We start from the raw sequence: 22,506 nt of genomic DNA on the forward strand, positions 1-22,506 counted from the left end.
GTACACATGCATGTATGTATGAATGTATGTGTATACATATAGGTGCATGTGTGTGTGTGTGTGTGTGTGTGTGTGTGTGTGTGTGTGTGTATGTGTGTGTGTATACCAGTACCGGGGCTTGAACACAGGAATCAGGAAGCTATCCCTTAGTTTTTTTACTCAAGGCTAGTGTTTTAGCACTGGAGCCACAGCATGCCTGGCTTTTTGGTGTTTAATTACAGATAAGCATCTCATGGCGGGTGAGGTGACTCACGCCTGTAATCCTAGCTACTCAGGAGGCTGAGATCTGAGGATTAAGGCTCAAAGCCAGCCTGCGCATAAAAGGACCTGAGACTCTTATCTCCAATTGACCTCTAGAAAATGGAAAGTGGGGCTTGGCTCAAGGGTAGGGTGGTAGCCTTGAGCTGAAGAGCTCAGGGACAGTGCCTAGGCTGAGTTCAATAGCCATGACTTACAAAAAAAAAAAAAAGTCTCATGGAGCCAGGCACTGGTGGCTCATACCTATAATCCTAGCTACTCAGGAGGCTGAGTTCTGAAGATCATGATGTAAAGCCAGACAGGAAAGTCTGTGAGAATCTTATCCAATTAACCACCAGAAAACTGGAAGTAGAGCTGTGCCTCTAAGTTGTAGAGTGCTAGCCTTGAGCAAAAGAGCTAGGGACAGTACCCAAACTCGAGTTCAAGCCCCACAACCAACCAGCCAACCACCACCACCAAAAGAAACAGAAAGGAGTCTAATGGACTTTCCTGTCTAGGCTAGCTCTGAACTGGGCTCCTCAGATCTCAGACTCCTAAGTAGCTAGGATTACAAGCATAGGCCTCCAGTTCCCTGTGTACTTTAAATCATCTCTAGTTGGCTCATAATATCTAATACAATATGAATACTATGCAAATAGCTATTATTTTAGGGAAGAATGACTGAGAAAAATCTTCATAGACATTTTTTTCTGAAAACGTTTTTATCTGCAATTGGTTGAATCCACATATGTGTAACCCACAGATACAGAAAGCAAATGGTATATTATATATAGTTACAAAGCTACTAATAGAAGATCTGACAGTTCTCATTTAACTGTGAATCACTAAGAGAAGTAGCAGAGACAAAAGTAACTAAAATACCACTTTTCTTACCAGCGTTGCTAAAGAGTCTAAAGTTAAGCAATGGAAATGACAAAAACGACTAGGGGGAATTTTTTTATTTATTGGAACTGAAAGTGAGGCAGGATGAAACAAAGACCACTTATTTCAACAAGAGCCATGATGCTTAATGGGCTGCCATTTGCACAGGCACTTGAATAAAAAAAGAATATCAATGGCAACTGAGCCATTGGTGGCTCATGGCTGTAATCCTATCTACTCAAGAGGCTGAGACCTGAAGATTGCAATTTGAAGACAGTCCCAGCAGGAAAGTCCGTAGGACTCTTATCTCCAATAAACTACTCAAAAGAAGCCAGAACTGGTGCTTTGGCTTAAGTGGTACAGCACTAGCTTTGAGCACAAAGAGGCTCAGGAACAGTGCCTAGGTTCTAAGTTCAAGCCCCGTAATCATGATACGAAGCTGTGGCAATTTTCTATTTTTAGGAAAAGTAAGCAGTATCTCCGTGTTATTTGCTAGGTAAGATTTCAAAAAATTAAGTTTGAATTGTTTACATTTACTTTATGCTTTCAGGACTTCAGACACTATTTGTAAAATTCATGCTACTAAGCAAAGAGATCATTTAGAAGAGAGAGCCAGGAAAAGAGAGAGAACAAAATAGGTCCAAGACCACTTCATTGATACCATGCATAGGGGAAATAGCACCCATTCATGTTACACACCAAGAGAGCATTAGTATTAACTTAAGTACTAGTTGTCTAGGGAGAAATCCATCTTGCCATCTTCAGTACACTTTCCTGATCCTCTTGGCTTCTATTTCCTGTCTCTTTCTACCTACAGCTTATTTACTCTGCATTAAGTAACTCACAATTTTTCATTTCACTTCACTTTCCCTCTGTATTACAGTTTTCTAAACATGCGCTATTTCCTTCAGTGAATCATTTATCAGCTGTTGCATTTGAGAAGGGCACGCCATCTGCATGCATCAGGAGGCAAGATGATATTTTTATTTAAACTCAGAGACTTTGGTCTTAGCATCAGATCAACATTCTTCATTGTGAGCAAGAACACTGCCAGAGGACTAAGAACAAATCCTTCGTAGACCAGCTGTTTGTTACATACAAATAAACACATGCAGGGAAAGGAAGACCTGCTTTGCTCTCTTTCTCTTTCTGACTTGAGCTTGCATTTTCCTTCCCAATCAAGAGTTGTCATGGGCCAGCCTGTTCGAGTGAATTAAAAGCTTTCCAAGCACAAAGGAGTCCTTGTTAAGGTTAGAGACTCATGTCAAGCTCAAATGCACTTTATAAGGGGCATGTCTCCAATCACTGTCAGATGTTCTTCCTTTGAACTTGCTTTCCTCCATCCAGTGTGTCTCATTCAAAGACTTGCTTCTCTCCTCACCTAGTTTCACACCATTCTAGGATGACAATGCTATTGGCTTAAGGGCTGAAAAGTGAAGAGGAGGGGTTTGGGGAGAAGTGGGAGCCTCTGCCTTGGAAGCCAAGTGAAGAGAACTGTCTCGCCCACCTCTGGAACTGGAACAATGTAGACACAAAGTTCCTCACAGTTGTGACTTTAAACTGCAGTGGCAAGGACAGTTGTGACTTCATTGAAGAAAGAAAAACAGCTGGAAAAACCTAGTGGGTGTGCTCCTAATTTGGGCCCAGATAGCTTTGTACTTCTCAACGGGTTCCAGCCTGCAGCCACTGGAGCCAGACAGAAGGGGGGTGGGGGGAATTCTTCTATTGAAAACGTGGTTTCCTTCTTCCCATTGAAGTCAATGTCAAAATTTGCTTTTGTGGGAGCCAAAGAGTTGAGCCCAACACTTAAGAAGGAAAAAAAAAAGAAAAGAAAAGAATAAAGAAGGAACACACACATACAAAGACAGCTTCTTCCAGACTGATTATGTTTCCCTTATAAAGCTTGAATGCTTACTGCCTTCTCCTGGCTGGTCTGTGTATAGAATGAACTTGGAACCTACAAACACAATTTCTTTTCTTTTCTTTTCTTTTTTTGTCGGTTGTGGGACTTGAACCCTGGGCCTGGGCATTGTCTCTGAGCTCTTTAGCTCAAGGCTACCACCCTACCCCTTAAGCCACTGCACCACTTCTGGTTTTCTGGTGGTTAATTGAAGATCAGAGTCTCACAGACTTTAGTGCCCAGGCTGGCTTTGAACTGAGATCCTCAGACTTCAGCTTCCTGAGTAGCTAGGATTACGGGCATGAGCCACCTCGCCTAGCTACAAACACAATTTCTAAAAAATAAAACGCTAGGCCGGGAGTTTGGCCTAGTGGTAGAGTGCTTGCCTAGCATGCACGAAGACCCGGGTTCGATTCCTTGGTACCACATACTTAGAAAAAGGTGGAAGTGGAGCTGAGGCTCAAGTGGTAGAGCTCTAGCCTTAAGAAAAATCCAAGGACAGTGCTCAGGCCCTGAGCTCAAGCCCAGGACTAGCAATAAATAAATAAATAAATAAATAAATAAATAAATAAAATGCTAGCATTTCCAGAAAGATAAATTCCCTTATTTTCTTTTCCTTTTCCTTTTATCATTTTTATTGTAAAAGTGATATACCAAGTGGTTAGAGTTATATAAGTAAGGATAAGAGTACAATTTTTGTCGAATATTGTTACCCTCCCCTCGCTTTCTTTCACTATCCCTCCTACCTATTTCCCTTGCGGGCCGTCCCTCGTCCGTTCCCCCCCACACTTGTAAACTTCATTTCCAGCATAGTGTCTTATAAGTGTTCTTCCTGTTTGAGAAAGTTACACTTGGGTTTTTATAACACAAGATATCTTTTTCTAAGACTAAAACTGCAGGGGCAAAATGTGTACACAAGGCCAGTGGAGGCTGGAGAAGTGGCTGAGAAGATAGTTCCTACTCTTGTGTTTTATAGTTTGATAAACTGGTCTTGACTATCACACAAACTTTCTTTTACTACCTTATTCACTTTAGTGGATATGTGCTACTGTTGGGCCACCCAGTGGCTGTTCTCCATTTGTAAGAGTGGAGTTTTCTTTAGGATAACTCTCTTTTCTCATTCTTAGGCCCGTGATGTGGGGAGAAATTGGCTCCACCTTCTATTCTGTTTATTTGAAATAGGAAAGGGAAGTGGGGAGAACAAGATGATTGGGAGAGGTAGAGAGGAGGGAAATGGGGATCAAAACATGAGAAGGGGTATCAATTTGTGAGAAGTAATGCACCTACTACCTGGTGAATGTAACTGTAATCCCTCTATACATTACCCCAACAATAAATAATAAAAATTAAAAACAGAAAAAAGAAACGAAGGAAGGAAGGAAGCGATCCTAGATACTCAGGAGGCTAAGATCTGAGGATCATGGTTCAAAGCCAGCCTGGGCAGGAAAGTCTGCAAGATTCGTATCTCCAATTAACGGCCAGAAAACCAGAAGTGGTGCTATGGCTCAAAGAGGTGGAGCTAGCCTTGAGTTAAAGACCTCAAGGACAGTGCCCAGGCCCTGAGTTCAAGCCCAATGACAAGAAGAAAGAGAGAGAGAGAGACTCATTCTTCCTCTGGAAAGTGGAGATCTGTAGTCTGGAGTTCCTCCAGCCATCTTGCTACCACTAATGGACAAATTTGGAGCTGTTGAAGAAAAAGATGGTGATGGGAAGGAGTGTCTGATGAACCAGTTGAATCAGGAGAGGAACCTGGTCTTGGAATCCTGCACCCTTCATCTACCTGTGGACATGACCATTGTGTAAACCAAGAAACTCTCTTTATTGCTTAAGCCAGGGAAAGTTAGTTTCTCTCTTGCTTATGATAAAATGGTAGAAGCCTTTGCTTCCTCACTGTCTATAAAAACATGTTTATGGGGTTCAGGAGTTTGGCTTAGTGTAAGAGTGCTTGCCTAGTATGTATGAAGACCTGGGTTCAATTCCTCAGAACCACACACATAGAAAAAGCTGCATGTGGTGGTGTGGCTCAAGTGGGAGAGCCCTAGCCTTGAGAAAGCCCACGGTAAGTGCTTAGGCCCAGAGTGCAAGTCCCAGGACTGACAAAAAAATGTTTATGGATACATTGTGGCCTTAATGTAGATAGTTTTACAAGCATGCATTTATGCTCATACTCACTGATATGTATACACTAAACAGATGCACTTTCTATGTGTCAATTACATCAATACAGAAGTTTTTTTTAAGTTTAAATTTCTAAGCCTTTGATACAGTTCACAACTGGAACATAACCAACATTTTATTCTAGTTAGTATTTTAAAAGTTCCCACAGTCTTGTCTCTTTCCTCTGTTTTCTCCCTCCTCAAAGGTTACTGCCCTGAATTTTTATATTTCCCCTCATTCTTCCAAATTATATCTATGTCCCTTGAACTCTGATTCTCCTCACATTCTCCTCCCACTTATTATTGCTGTTAGTGTTTTCTTTTTCTTTCTTTCTTTCTTTTATTTTTTTGGGGGTCATGGGGCTTGAACTCTGGGCCTGGGTGCTGTCCCTGAGCTCTTCAGCTCAAGGCTACTGTCCTACCCCTTGAGCCATAACCCCACATCCCCTTTTCTAGTGATTAAGTGGAGATAATAGTCTCAGGGTCTCTAGTGCCTGAACTGGCTTTGAACCTCGATCCTCACATCTAAGCTTCCTGGGCAACTAGGATTACAGGTGTGAGCCACTGTGCCTGCCTATTTTATTTTCTTTGCACTCTTCATAGATTATCTTATGTTGCTGATCACTTTTTATATTTGTGTGTTGGCACTGGAGCTTGGACTTGGGACCCTGGCAACGTCCCTGATTGGTTTTACTCAAAGATGGAGCTCTATTACTTGAGCCATCGCTTCCCTTCTGGCTTTTTTTTGCCAGTCCTGGGCTTGAGCTCAGGGCCTGAGCACTGTCCTTGGACTTTCTCAAGGCTAGAGCTCCACCACTTGAGCCTCAATACCACTTCCGGCTTTATTCTATGTATGTGGTACCAAGGAATCGAACTTGGGTCTTCGTGCATGCTAGGCAAGCACTTTAACCACTAGGCCAAACTCCTGGCACCTATTTCTGGCTTTTTGATGGTTACTTGGGAATAAGAGTCTCTAAGGCTTTCCAGCCCACGATGGTTTTTAATCATGATCCTCAGTTCTCAGCCTCCTGAGAAGCTAGGATTGTAGGCATGGACCACCAGTGCCTAGCTACTAGTCACTTTAATGTCTATTTAGTTTGTCTTCTTGGGAGTAGGTCTCCTGGCTTTCTGACCAAGGCCTGGCTCATGGTAGCTAACTTACACAGAGTAAGTGTTAGGATGGCATGCTGTTTGCTTGGCAATAATAATATTTTTTGGTCAAAAACAATACAGATGTTTGTAAGAATAAAGACTCAGATATAACCTAGATGCATGAAAACAATCAAACCAAAAGTAAGGGTCTGACTCAATTTGTTTCACCCAGTGATTTGAACAATCTGTTTTAAGAAACTAACCTCTGTGAAACAAACCTGGTTAGTGGACTCAAAAACTTACAACCTTCAAATCCCAAGGCTCATGGAAACAAATGAGGTAAACTTATTTGACCAATATATTTCTATTTTGAAAGCACACTGGAGCTTTCTTAATCACAAGCAGGTATATAATAGAGTCCAATGACTCAAAAGCTGCCTGTAGCCAAATAAGTCTGCCAAGTAGATGTACAACTTGGCAGTCCTAGTGCTTAGTTCTGTGTCAGGCTTCTAGTGATGACTGGTCATTCAATAAGCCCCCAGACCAGATAGCCTGCAGAATGACCATGTGATGTTTTCATTCCTGCATCATTTCCCACCTATATTTCCTTTGGCTACATGAAGTCTGTTTACAAAGAGAGGTAAATGCTTCTATTCTGCTAGGTCTCCACATAGGTTTTATTGTAACTCTAAAGCTTTATGACATTCTGTGGCTTATTTCCTTGCATTCCTCTATGATCTGTATTACAGTCTGAACAGGCAGTCTACAGCATTTCATAGCCTGAACACTTAATGACATCACTCTGTGAGATGAAGGGGAAGCTCTAAGAAAACTCCAATTGGGCTTGTTTAAGCCCCAGTTTACCTTAATTAGTCTCCATTTTTCATGCAATGAAAGGAATAATCCTAAAGATGGCTGCCAGGAAAATTATAAGCTTTCAGGTACATTGTAATTTTCAGGTTACTGTAATTTTTTTGCTAGGAGAAAATGATGTCAAGCTAATGATTTGTTCTCTATTTTCAAAGCACAGATCATCAGAAGAAAGAAAGCATGACCAATCACCATCTTAGCATCTTATTCTTTCCAGTGTATAGAGAGAGACTCTTTCTCTATAGACTCCTCCTTCCCTTTGCCATGGACCTTTTAGTCTTGCAAAACAGACATATAGTAGTATGAACTGCATTATACAGTTGCATTGCCTGCATTTCCAGAAAGAGGTAATTGAAACGTCAGATAGAATAAAGGACATTTTCCACTGAGTGTGGGCTTTATTCTTCTGAGTAAATAGATACTTCAAAAGCAGCCAAGTCTCCATGTGGTGCAGTTGAGTAGGAGTTTGATATTTGAGCTGAGAAAAACTGAATTCCTAGAACATGAAGGAGTGATTCAAGACTTTTCTCACAAGTAAGTTAGACTTTAAATAGATTATTTGCATATTCATGAGCAGATATATTTATCTAATATGTGCTAGGCATGCAATAAAAGAGCATCAACTATCAACTTTACCCTTTTTATGAGCATGTCTTTAGAAACTTAGGTGATGTGCTTAAAAACAAAAAGAATGCTGGATGCCAGTGGCTCATCCCTGTAATCCTAGCTACTCAGGAGGTTTAGATTCGAGGATTCTGTTTCAAAGCCATCCTGGGCAGGAAAGTGAGACTCTTACCTCCAATTAACCACAAAAATACAGAACTGAAGTTGTGGCTCAAGTGGTAATGTACCAGCCTTGAGCAAAAAAGATAAGTGATGGTGCCTAGGCCTTGAGTTCACACACACACACACACACACACACACACACACACACACACACACACGAGGCCCTCTGGGGATCCAGTTATCAAGACTTTTAATACCTGAGGAGTAAGAATAACCCCAAGACTAAAGTATGGTTTCGGCTAAGTTGTAATCTCTCTGTTTGAATCCCAACGCTATAAATTGACAGACTTATTGCTTCATAATGCTCCTAGCTAAACATCACCATTCTTGCCCAAAGGAATATTATTTCCTCCTTTCTCATGTGAAATACAAAGTAACTTAAGTCTTCCAGCCCCCACCTTAGCCTATAAAGACAATGAATACTGTCCATGGAAATAAGAAAATCAAATATCATCTTCATGGAAATAAAAAAAAAACGGAAGCATCAAGGTTACTATGGTTGTGTGACCTTCAACAACCCATTTCACCTTTCTGAATCTTTCTCTTTCCTTCCTTTCCTCTTTTCTTCATTTGTTCAACAAGTATTTGTAGACTTCCTACTATATATGAAACACCGGTTAAGGCACAGGCCCCAGTTACACACTAAGCCAACAAAGTTTATGCCATTTTAGAGCTGATACTCTGGTGAGGGTAGGAGTGAAGGAGACAGACAAGACACTACAAAAAAATAGTCATTTTTTTTGTTGTCCCCCTTTTAAAGCCTTAAGAAACCAAGGACAGAGCCAGGTATGGTAGTATATTACTGTAAGCCACTTGGGAAGTAGAGGCAGGAGAATTAAGAGCATGAGAAAGCCCAGGCAAAGTTGGGGAAACCCTATCTCAGAAACAAAACGTAAACAAAAGGGTTGAGGCATGGCAAAGCCCTTGCTTAGCATCTCTGGGGTTCTGGGTTCAATCCCCAGTGGGTGGGAAGGAGGAAGGAGAGGAAGAATCAAGGGAGGATATACCCAGTTATTTCTTCCTGAGTTTATTTCCAGGTTCTCAGGGCCTCCAGTCAACTCCATGAAGCATCACTGAAAAGGAAAGAAAATGGAGGACTTGCCTAACATTTCACCTAAGCCTGCAGACTGTTAATGAGTTCATTCACCTCCTATGCAATGGACACCATCAGACGAGTTCCACCAACTGAAGTCACTGCCTACTTCAACTGCAGAGAAATTCTTCTTCCATTGGAACTTTGAAGACTGCATTTGTTTTGTGTTCTCTGGCAGCAATGTTAATATTTAAAGACATATAAATGGCCGTCCTTTGTTGAAAATGAACAGATGATTGGTAAAACGAAACTGTGGACAGAAAATATCTTTCGCCATTCTCAATCTGTTTTGGATTGAAAGCAAGAAAAGACCGTATTAGCAAAAGAAAAATTGGCCTTAATGTGAGAACAGTTGCCTTTAAAAATATATGTATCGTTAAGTATTCAGAGAATGGCAAGAGGCCAGGAAAGCACTCAGTGGAGTTTTCCATTCCACTCCCCACATCTTGTCTGCACTGTGTACTTTTGGTTTTAAAGCGCCATCCACGTTCCCATGTTGTGAAGCTTATCTGTACTTTAGTCTTTCTTTCGCCTTTCTAGGTAAATAAAATGGTTAAGCGTGAAGCAAGCAGAATTTCGATTTGAACAGCAGATAAGTAGACTAATAAATGTAAAGCTAACAGAAGCCTTTCTCCTCAAAGACCTTGTGCTTGTTAGGAATGACAGTCTGATCCTAACTCAATGCAGCTGAAAGCTAATTGACTTTATAATTCCCCAAGCAGGGGAGAGAGACTGGTAATGAGACCAGGCTCAGAAACTGTCTGAGAGGTGGAATGATTCTATGTAGCTCCTGCTATAATTATGAGATTAAAACATTCCTTTTTACCTAAAAAAAGTATATGTGATGAAATAAAGAGAGGAACTTCTGGTGTGAGTAACAACACAGCTGAATCTCAAGAGTATGTTGAGTGAAAGAAACCAGATATATATCAATACTGTCGCACTTACAGGAAGTTCAAGAACAGAGAATAATAACCTAATTTACGGAATGTTTAGAGCAGTGGTTTACCTCTTGGGGATGGGTAGAGATGGGGAAAGGGAAAAAGAGAAATTTCTAAGGCAATATAAACATCCTATATCATTTTTTCTCTTTTTCTTTTTTTATTAGCTTACAGTAGTTATACAGGGGAGGATTCCATAGAACTACTATGGTTCTAACATTTTCCTGCCTACAAAAGATTTTTCATAAGCTGGGCACTGGTACTTATTCAGTTAGCTGAGTTTAAGGATCATGGCGCAAAGCCAGCCTGGACAGGAAGGTCCATGAAACTCTTTATCTCCAATTAACCAGCAAACCACTAGAAGTGGAGCTGTGATTCAAGTGGTAGAGCACCAGCCTTGAGCAAAAAAGAGAAGTGAGGACCCTGAGTTCAAGCTACACACACACACACATTTTTATTTAATAGAATTACCTCTTGATTCTTCCAAACATCTTTAAGGTTCAATGAGGAAGACAAGGCTGGATAAAGTCAAGGGTGATAATTCAGCTCTCTCATTCCTATTTCAACAGCCCAAGAATACCAGTGCCCTTGTATCAGTGTTTCCCAGAGGGACCTTGCTGGTACTTGGTCAGGGCATATTTTCATTTCGTGGAATTCTTCCATACAGAACGTGTCTATCCATGGTTAAATGTCCTTCCCAAAAGGTCAAGGTGTTGAGTGGAAACACCTGCCTAGGAGAACATTACAGACCCTCATTGATAACAATTCATGTTTACCCATGCCTGGAGAATGGGTCTTGAACCTATTGATTTGTAATTCATGGAGGAACTGAGATCCCTGATGGGAGTTGCTTAGTTTGGGGATTAATTCAGAGTGGGACTGGAGGCCGAAGCCTCTGAGTAGCCACTTTTCCTGCAATGCCTTGAGGTCACCACACAAGTCCCTCCACTTTATCCATGGGCCTAGAACTTAACACCTCGTAAGTGTGTTGGACTGGAGCTTGGGACCTACTGTGCTTCTGAAGGTTCAGTGCTCTATCATGCTCCCATCTTGTGTGACTGCCTAGCATGAAGAAACCATAGCTTTCATTAGCTCCAAAAATGAAGATGAATTCATCTCTAACCCCTCAGGAATGGAGAAGGTGAAGTTTGGAACAGGTTTTGAAGGATGACTTTGCTGGCTATGTGGGCAAAGGTCAAGGTGAAAGGCATTCTCAGCAGAGATGAGCATGAGGATTTGGTATATGCACATGTTTTACATTGTGCACAATAAATTAAGTAAAGACGTGGAAACAAGAGGGAACATAGGGCATTTGAAACACTGCAAAGAGCCTGGTACACTGGGTGCCAAAGGTAAATGCACACATGAAATGATTTCAGGATAAGCAGTAGCCAATCCTGTAATCCCTGTAGACTGTTGTCTTAGGTTGGGCTCTTTCTGTTCCTTCCCACCCATTGTGAGGCAGAGCCTTATTCCAACCTCTTGAATCTAGGCTGTGCTAAAACTGCTAGTCCAGTAGGATTGGATAGAAGTGACATTCTGAGAAATCCGAGACTGAGTTGCAAGAAGTTTTCCAGCTTCTACATATGCCTTTGGAATCTTGGCTCAGAGAGCTTTGAGCCACTGTAGAACAATTCTTGTGACCTTCAATTTTTCAGGTTGGAGAGACCATATGTAGGGCTCTGAGCTCAAGTAAGTAGAACCTTGCAACACCATCTCTGCTACCTTTCCCCAGTGCCAGACAATGAACAAAGGTGTCTTGGGTAGTAGGGTAGACTTGACCAACTGTCTGGAGAAAAGAAGAACTGCCTGACTGAGCTTTGTTCAAATTTTTGAAGTAGAAATTTTGTTAAATTGCTTGATTTTGTCACTAAGTTTTTGTTCAAACGAATAGAAAACCATATTGATTTTTAAGGCTCCCATAACAAAATATCTGAAGCTTGGTGTTTTAAAATGATAGAAATGGGGGCCGGGAGTTTGGCCTAGTGGTAGAGTGCTTGCCTAGCATGCACGAAGACCCAGGTTCGATTCCTCGACACCACATACATAGAAAAAAGCTGGAAGTGGTGCTGTGGCTCAAGTGGTAGAGCCTTGAGAAAAGTCCAGGGACGGTGCTCAGGGCCTGAGTTCAAGCCCCACAACTGGCCAAAAAAAAAAAAAGATAGAAATGTTGTCGCATAGCTCTGGAGTCAAGAAGCCTGAAATCAAGAAGTTACACTTCACCTGAGCTGTTAGGTAGACAACATTCTGTGTTTTTCACTTAGTTTCTCAGGTTACTGGTAACACTAGTCCTTAGCTTGTAGACTCATCATGCCAATCTCTTTCTATAGTAATATGGCATTGCCTCTCTTGTGGCCTCTTCATAAAGTATTCTCATCCCTGTATATATTTTCTTTAATCTTTCTGAAAAAAGCAACAATCACACTGGAGTAGACCTTGTCTTAACTTATTTATATCCATGGAGACTTTTATTTCGACATAAGATCAAATTGATAGAGGCCAGTCATCCATATTTCAATTATGGGGTGGGGGGCACAATGAAGTATATAGTTATAGTTAAAACACAGAGATTGGAGTACAATAAGCTTACTTGAGGGATTATTCTAGAAAGCTGTTGGGGTGAATATGGAGAAATAGGAAAGGAAAGGAAGCCAAGATAATATGCATCATGAAGTAGATTGCTATGGAGGGTAATTGGAGTCAGTTCCACTGGGAAAATCTGGCAGACAGTTTAGAAAATACCACTCTACCACTCTGCCCCTGGGGTGAAGAAGATGGAGACTTTATCCTTCAATACTCATCCATCACTTGTGGAGGGGCTGCTCTCTGGGAGAATTAACTTCCTAGCACTTATGGCCCATTGCCTGAAGCTAAGAGAAATCACTCCAGTGCAGAGTAGCAGGTGCTTGCTAGGGAATCCCTTGGGACTCTCTGGGGAAGTGAGGGTGAGAAAATGGGTGTCTGCGAAAGTTTTTAATTCCTTAGAAGACAATAGTTTAGGAAACAGCAAGAGGACCTTTCCAGAAATGATAGAAGGCCCAAAGGAATTTCTAGGAAAGAAGGTCCTCAGATTCAATTTTAAGTTATTAGAATTAAATTTGCCATGCAAATTTATTCTATCTCATCAAAAACCTTAGTACAGTCTGCCACAAGAACCTTGAAGTTATGTTGGGTGGAGACTAAGAAAAGGGCACAAATTGCAAATCTTGGTTGATACATCATGGAGCATTGTTAGACAACCTGAGAATAGAATTGAAATGCAGGAATTCAGAGAAAGTAGGAGAGGGTCAGAGAAATCCTTAAGAAGGCCCTGAGAATTAGTGGGAAATTAGGAAGTGAACACAACCACTGATTAGACCATGATCTAGTTTAGTCATGTGGCTCTTCATAATTTACTCAACCTTACGTCACTTTTATCTCCATACTATACAGCAGAGAGGCTAGGTAGTTTACTGGAGATCAGATAAGGGCCAGATATGGGGCTGAACTTTTGCCCTTTTAGACTAGGAATCAAATACTTACAGATTCCTGATTTTTTTAATAGATCCCTGAATCTCAGATTCAGTATTTGAGCTTTTAGCTATTTTCAGGAGTTTAAGGGATGCAGTACTCTTTCACCTTTACCACAGTGCAGACTAGAATCTCCAACACAGGAAAGCAGGTCTGAAGGAGAAAGCCCTTAGCTTAGCAAGCAAGCGTAACCATTTGTGCAGTAGCTGTAGTTTGTCAGTTTTGTGCGATGTTACTTGGTGAAAAATTGGTAGATGTGGAAGGTTTGGGACCTATCTACAGTAAAGAGCAAAGGCTAGAGCTTCCAAAACACTTCAGAAATTTAGATTAAGGCTGGGCACTGATGGTTCATGCCTATAATCCTAGCTATTCAGGAGGCTTAGATCTAAGATCACAGTTCAAAGCCAGCCTGGCAGGAAAGTCTATGAGACTCTTATTTCCAATTAACCACCCCAAAAGACAGAAATGGAGCTGTGATCAAATGGTAGAGCACTATCTTTGAGCACAAAAGCTCAGGAACAGTATGCAGGCCTTCAGCTCAAACTGGCACATGCACACAAAATCAGATTTAAGCAATGTGTGTGTTTGTATGTGTGCATGCATGTGCCGATACTGGAGCCTGAACTCAGGGCTTTGCACTCAACTTTTTCATTCAAGGATGACATTCTACCAGTTGAACCCCAATCCTACTTCTGACTTCTGACTTTTTGCTAGCTAACTGAAGATAAGTGCCCAGCCGGGCACTGGTGGCTTATGCTTGTAATCCTTGCTACTCAGGAGGCTGAGATTTGAGGATCATGGTTTGAAGCCAGCCCAGGCATGAAGGTTCAAGAGACTCTTCTCTCCACCAGAAAACCAAAAGCGTCGCTGTGGTTCAAGGAGTAGAGTGGTTGCCTTGAACTAAAGATCTTAGGGACAGTGCCCAGGCACAGAGTTCAAGCCCCATGACCGACCGAAAAACAGAAGAATTATGCCCAGGCTGGCTTCAAACAATCCTCAGATCTCAGGTTCTTGAGTAGGTGCCCAAGCCATTTATTACTTCATTCTTTATGTGCCTTCATCTTGTTTTCTCATAACTTCTCACCATTGAAAAAGAAAACCAGTTAATTTGGAGACTAGCTGTTTGGAGAGTAAGAGATAGCAGTATTTCTCATCTGATGTTTGGACGTAATGTTTTTGAAAATCTAAACTGACGCCTTTACATTTTTACCTTTTTTAAATGCTATTCAGCACAATCTTAAGAACTCCAAAATTTGATTCATATGTCATCTCTCATTCAGAACTTTCATTGTAAGGTGCACAATGTGAACAGCCAGCGAGAGTAACTGCTGCTTCCTTTGCTTTTTCTCTTTCTCTTTGTTTTGTTTTCTTTTTTTTCCCCCTCCCTCCCTTCCCCTTGCCCTCTTTCGTTGTTATTATTGGGCTTGACCTTGGAGCCTGCATGCTGTCCCTGAGCTCTTTTGCTCAGGGCTAGCATTCTGCCACTTTGAACCACAGCACCACTTACAGTTTTCTGCTGGTCAATTGGAGATCAGAGTCTTACATTCTTTCCTCCCCGGGCTGGCTTTGAACCCTGTGTGCTCTTCAGATCTCAGCCTCCTGAGTAGCTATGATTACAGGTCTAAGCCACCAGCACCTGGCTCTGCTTTGTTTCATGTCCATGAAATAGAATGTTTAGTATTCAACTATGATAGAAAGATACAGATATTGGTCTTCTAATGTCAGTCTTTGTCCCATACTTAGGAAACTTGTATTCAATACCAAGCAAATGCATGCATTTAGTATTAAATTACCTACACAAAAGGAAAACTGATCAACAATAATCCTAGAACTCAAAAGGAGAGATAATCCCCCAGAGGCCCTTTGGGTACAATCATTCTCACAACAATCTTGTGAGCAATTTTGAACTATGAAGATAATCACCGGCCTGGGCTATTGTTAGGAATGCCATTAGTATCTATGAGGTTATTTTGAGTTATGTCTTGCTTAGTTCCTTACTTATACTTAACTTTCTGCTTTATGTTGCATGAGAAAGCATGCTTTGGATTAAAAAATAATTCAGGGATGCTGAATATTGCTATAAGGAGGGAATTGCTTTTCGTTCAAGGCACTTGTGAAGTGCCTTATTATTTTATAATCACATAATGAGTTCTTGGAACATTCTCTTTAGAAGGAAAGCTGCAGTAGTGTAACAAAATAGTGTTATTAAAATTTGATAACCTGAAAACAGCCATTTGTGGTTCTTTCAGTACTTAGGGCTCCTTCAATATAGAGCTTACAGTTTTCCTACAGTGCATTATTTATGACTATAAAGGAAGAATAAAGAACTGTAAGTTGTAAGCAATGTTGGCCAGTACAGAACAAATAGCGCCATAGTTTATGGCTATTTCTAAACTTAACCTTCTTTCTCCAGTCTCATAGTAGAGGTTGGGTTTAAAAAATCTACTTTGCCATTTTTAGTCAAATGGCTAATGGTAAGTTATTTTATCTACTGTGAGGCTAGATAACTTGTCTTTAAAAAGACCATGATAATTTTTATTTATGGCCAAATGACATTGCTGTTATTCAATCATTTTTTTACTTATAAAATGGCAGTTGTATATGGTAGCAAAGTGAAGCTTACCAATGATGAAGCCTTTGGCTTGCTGCCCACTTGCAATGTCAGCTTCTGAGGAATAATTCTACTAACAATTCATTTTCCTTGTGGGTGTTCACATCTGTTTTCTTCCGTTTTTTGTTATAGCAATGAGGCTTGAACTTAGGGACTGGGCACTGTCTTTTAGCTTTCTGGCTCAAAGATGGTGCCCTACCACTTGAGCCACAGCTCCACTTCCAGCTTTTTGCTAGTTAATTAGAGAAGAAAGTCTTGTGAAATTTTCCACCTAGCTGGCTTCTAACCATAATCCTCAGATCTCACCTTCCTGAATAATTCAGCTAGAACTAAAAACATAAACCAACTCTACTTGGCTTTCTTCAGATTTTTACCTTCTCTGAGCTTTACCTACCTGTCAGTTCACTGAGGCTCTCAGTGCTAATCATTAACTCTTATCTTAAACCTTCTTTCTCAATCTATAATGTTTAATTTCCAAATCCAAGTGATAAGTGATAGAATCAGAAACAAACAGGATATAAAACTTCTGAGAATAGTCACATCGTTTCTCTTGATTTCTTGTACAATGTAGATGGTATCAGAATATGTGCCAAATTTGGGTTATGTTATTTTTGAGATCAACAAAATGACTTGGCTCTGGTCACCAGACATCATGTATTATGATACTCACATACCCTTCAGTGGGACATTTGCTGGGCTCCATAAGAGAGACTTTCTTGGTCCTTATTTCTCATGTTCTCCACAACCTGTAGCAGCCAGCAAAGGCTCTCTGCTCTCCTTTGTGTAAAGCACTGCAACTTAGCAAATCTCTAGTCTCTTCTAGCACTTATCTCTTTGGTTCTACAGTTCTTTTTTTTTTTTATAGGCACTGTTGAAGTCTTAATTGAATTGTGGGAATTTTCATTGGTTCACAATGTGGTCGGGAGTTTGAGACTTCTTCAATCCAAATACCTGGGTTTTGCAGTTTGTTCTGGTAAATGTGCTGACATGCTGGTGAAAGCAAGCTGCCACTGCTTACATAAATGCGCTTCGCAACATCATGCAAGATGGGAACACTGCTAACATTTATCCTACAGTCAACGAAATGTCTGCATGCCTCTTATTTTCCAACCACTCTTGAGAGAGTAAAAGGAACAAAACTGTGTACTATGTATATCGGTGAAGCTGGCAAAAGGAAAGAGAGGTAATAGCCTACCTCAATTTTCCTATATTGGAAATTTAATTCTGCAAATCATAAGTTAAGAGTATTTGGAATGGAGCCTTTGGAAGGTAATTAGGATTAGATGAGGTCAGGAGGGTTGGATCCCTATAACACAAGTGGTGGCTTTGTAGGAAGAGACCTGAGCCAGCAATCTGGTTCAGTCTCTATAGAGAGACTGAACAAGAGACCTCCTCCTTCCCCCTGCCCCCATCAACCAGCAAGAAGCCTTCCCTTGTTGCTGACCAAATACCGATGTTGTCCTCCAGGACTTCCCAACTTCCAGTCAAATGAACTAAGCAAACCTTTATTCTAAGTTACCAGATCAGGAGGCTGAGACTTGAGGGTTATGGTTTGAAGTCAGATTGAGCAGGAAAGTCCCTGAGACTCCTATCTCCAATTAACCACCAAACAGCAGAAAAGGAACTTGACTCAAGTTCAACCCCAAGACTAACACTCACACACACACACACACACACACACACACACACGTCTTAGTTTCAGGTATTTTGTAATGGCAACAAAAATACATTATAACGCACAGTAGTAAATTTAACAAACAAGGATTTATTACATTCGAAGGTGTTACACACCATAGTGAGAATGGAGCTGGGTGAGCTGCAATACCTGCAGAGACCCAGGCACAACCACTTCTTGTAGCATTCTGAAGAGATGTCCTGGACCTCTCTCCTAAACTTCTGTCCCTGGTCTTTGAGGAGATGGCGTAGGGTACTTTGATCCTATTGTCCAGCTCCAGAGTAGGAAAGATAGTGAGTCTGTGAGCACCTACTGGAAAAAGCCTGGTCTACCAGATGGCTCCCTTTTGGCTACATCTAGACATTGAAAAGGTGTCTTCGGCCACAAGATAAAGACTATGACAGTATTTCCCACCTTTCTGAAAAGATTCTCCTTAATTTTGTGTTACCAAGTAGCTTAAGAGGTTCCAGGACACAGAAGGACTCAACACTATCACATTTTCTTAACATTGCTATAGACCAGCATTCTCAAAGTGCCCTCTTGGACCTGAAAATCACTTAAGAATGTATTAGGGCTTCAAATTCTCTGCTTCTACCATAAACTGATTAGATCAGAAACTTTGGGGATCTAGCAAAAGTGAATGAGACCTCTAAGTGATTCTGATCCAAGATAATGTCTGAAAAGCATGGCTAGACTGGATTGATGACAATAGCACTTGTCATAGAAATACTATGGCGTAGTTTTCTTAGTGATTTTTTCCATCTGAGATCACTGTAACCATTTGCAAACAAAATAGATGAAGATACTTAGGACCAGATAGTTCAAGTGAGCATCTCAGGATCATAAAGACAATAAATATTAGTAAATAGACCAATTGGCATGCACAGGTGTGTAATGTCAGCATTTATAAAAGATCTATCTATCGATCAATCTATTATCTATCTAATATATCCTGATGCTTCTAATATATCTTGGTATTTCTCAACTTTCTCTTCTTCATTCTTTTTTACAGTCCTTCTTCCTTTTATCCATAATATAAATACCCTGAAACTGGGATGCTTGCTTGAAACTCTTAGATCAGAGAAGGCAGATATAGAGATTGCAGTTTATATGCTGAATAGCTGTAATAGAAAATCACTAGTGTTTGAACTGGAAGGTTCTTCAAATGAAGAACATACCATTGTAGTTCAATGTTTCCCTCTTGAACAAGAAGAAAGGATCATGCAAAGTTGGGAAGCAATCACTCCACGTGGCCTCTCAGGATACTCAGTGGTCAGTCTGCTGCTTCTGGGGTCATTCACCAAGGCTAGGAACCCAAATTCCATTTCTTGAGACAGAATTCACAGGGCAGCCACTTGGGTGATTTGTGGATGGGGAGGTTTTGCGACTCACACTGCCATCTCCTGGTGATCCATTAATACCAGGGTCCCAAACCACAGATGGCGCTTTCATCTGGACCTATTTCAATGAACTAAAATGATGATAATGAGGTGGTAGTTTGTGAGCGTCTGTAGTGGGTTGCATGTGCCACTTGGGAGCTGATCCTCTTCTCTGAAAGTGATTTGGAGGTGTTTAGAGTTTTAGGAGACAAGCTGCGGAGAGCGGAAACTGCTCAGAGTGCTGAGAATGTGAACAATCAACTCTCCATCCTTTCTCTGTAATCAACCAGCTGTATGCTCTTGATCTGCTTTGCTGCCTTCTCTTGGCTGTGCAGTTCTACTGGCTTGACTCAATCACTGTCATCTTCAAAATATCCTTACTTCTCATCTAAACCACCTGAAGAATTATTGTCAACTCTACAAGTTTTACTGTCATCGGGTAAGAAGAGGCCAGGTCAATTCCCGAGCTTGTCAATGGAGGCCAGGTCAATGGAGGCCAGGTCAATCCAATCTTGTCAGTGGACTTATTGAATACGTAGCCCAGCTGCTAAGAATCGCTGAAGTAAGAATAGGGGCCCGGAGTTTGGCCTAGTGCATATACAGCTATTCGGGTTGGATTCCTCGGTACCACATACATAGAAAAAAAGCCAGAAGTGGTGCTGTGAGTGCTCAGGCCCTGAGTTCAAGGCCCAGGCAAACATAAATAAATAAATAATAAAATAAATAAATAAATAAAACTAAAAAACTTAAAAAAAAATTAAAAACAAAACAAAACCTAGGGGAGGGTAATGGGTACCAAGACATGTGAAAGGGTATCAATGTATGTGAATTAATGCACCTTCTATCTGGCAAATATCATGTGACCCTTTTATTAATTACAATAAAAAATATATGAAAAAAAAAAAACCTAAAAAAAAATTTTAAAAGTAAGAATATCTTTAAGAATTGGAGCAAGCAAGCAAGGTATTTTCAGGGGAGAGGGAAATATGAGTGAACCCTCAATATTTATATTTTATTTATTTTATTCTATTTTTGGTGGGTCCACCCTACCCTTGAGCCAAGCCCCACTTCCCATTTTCTAGAGGTTAATTGGCGATTAGAGTCTCAGGTCCTTTTGTGCCCAGCCTGGCTTTGAACCACCTCACCCTGCTACTATCAATATTTTGACAGCTCTTCAGGGTGGGAAGAACTTGCATGGAGTTAGGCCTAAGCAGATTCATAGAAATATCTGGTTGGTTTTTGATGTAGGTTCAAGGAGAGGTAGGAATGTTAACACTCAGGTTCTGTACGACAAGGAGGGAGAAAAAGGAAGTCCAGCTTAAAGGTGTTAAAAGTAAGGGAAATGGGCATGGTAGATGGCAGTGGAGTAGGGAACACAAATTTTCTCTGGTGTGGTTTGGCTGAGGTACATGGGCACCCTTAAGTGTCATGATTGCTTCCAGTTATTATATTATAATTGTTTACTATCTTTAATTACCTTTTAATGTAAAGTAACATTTTAACATTTATTGTAACACTTATTTTTAAGATATTTGAACTAGTAAACATTTAATCCTTAAAAAATGATGATAACGATGATGTTGACTGAAAACCAAGAATTCTGGAATTTGTAGCCTTTCTCACTAAAAGCACATCTCACAAACAGTGGAGATGATCAACAACCAAAAAAAAACACATAAGGGGACTGCTATTTATTTACTACTATTTTTTCCCCAGACATCATCTCACTCTGTAGGCCAGGCTGACCTTGAACTAGAGATCTTCCTGCTTTAACCTCCTGAAACCTGGGTAACCCACTACACCTAGCCTGCTACTGTTTCTAAGAAGTAAAAATGGGTGGGATGTTCATTAATAGAACCTGAGGGAAACGTGAAAACGCACATCCGTAGAGACTAGTTCTGGAACATGGAATCATTTTGGTGATTTCTTTTTACTTCTCTCCACCACAAATTTAACCAATAATCAGGTTGTAAGGTATATTGCTTGGGATCCTGGGTTGTATTAGTTTCTTATGGCTGATGCAATAAAGTCTCATATACCACAGACCCTTAAAGCAACATACATTTATTGCCTCCAAGTCCTAGAGGCTACAAGTATAAAAGCAAACTTTTCACAGGGCCATATTCTCTTTCGGGGGGAATGTGCTCCATATCTTTTAGACTCTGTCATTACCAGCAATTATCTGCACTCTCATCAGCCAGCCTTATTCTGCATGACTAGGTGTCCATCTCTTTTAAGGGCACTGGTTATAGAGGTTAGGACCCACCTCTCTCTGGAACGACTTCATCTCAACTAATTGCATTTGTGTTGCATTTCTGAGGTTGTGGGAAGCACATGGCTTTTGGGAAGTATTGGATAGTACATGAGCTTTGGGTTCATATCTTGCCTTAGCTGTTAATGAACTGCTACTGAGTTTCACAGAATATACCTTCCCCATCTACAATGAGAACAAGGTTAGCACCTTTCCATGGCCTTTTGTAAGGATTGATGTATGCAGTTAACATGTATCTTTTGGGAAAAGATAGCTACTTTTTTGTTTTGTTTTCAGATGAGAGAGAGACAGAGAGACAGAGAGACAGAGACAGGGAGAGAGACAGAGGGAGACTAAAAGGAGAAAAAGATCCCTTAATCACTGGAACCAAGTATTTAAATAAACAAAATTTTGGGGAGCCCAATTTCCACCTAACAGTAATTTCTTTCTTACAGTGTATTACGCACCAAGTTTAGAAAAAATCTAGTTAAATTCAGGAGACACTACGTCACAGTTAATTGATTCTTTCTGATGCAAGAGATAATGTGTCTCTATTTCAGTCTCAAGGGAAGCTTAGACTAGACACAAGATTTTAAAATGTAGGCCACCTGTCACTGCCTTTCTTGTCCCCTCCCCCCCTGGGAAAACCTGACCTTTAGAACTAAGTTCACATTCACGTGACCTCAATTATGTCCAAGGTCATTGGTAGTAATAGAGGAACTATAAGATTTGCTTAGCAAAAAAATAGCTATTTCATCAACCTGATTAACTTCTGTTCATTAAGTTTGTATCAGGAACTCAAGAGCTAGAGCTTCTAACAAGACTTTGTATTAACTTACTAGAAATCATGAATATTTTAGGATGCATTATTTTTTTAATAAATCAGAGCCTAAAGAGGGCAGGACAGACTAAGAAGAAGATGGAAGAAAATTCCAGAGCTTGACTCTGCAGCATGCTTTTTTTCCCCTGATAAGGCAGAAAGAGGCAAATGAGAAACTTTGGGCAGTGATTCCTCTCCCTTATCCCCGGGGGCAACAACTGTGGTGTTTATATGTGTATAGTATTCCTGCGCTTCCCTAAAAATGTCCATGTGGCTTTGTGTACACATGTGTTTACAGAATGG

This window comes from Megascapheus bottae, chromosome 3 (assembly GCF_031878675.1).
Source record: "Megascapheus bottae isolate mThoBot1 chromosome 3, mThoBot2.hap1, whole genome shotgun sequence".
Lineage (NCBI taxonomy): Eukaryota > Metazoa > Chordata > Mammalia > Rodentia > Geomyidae > Megascapheus > Megascapheus bottae.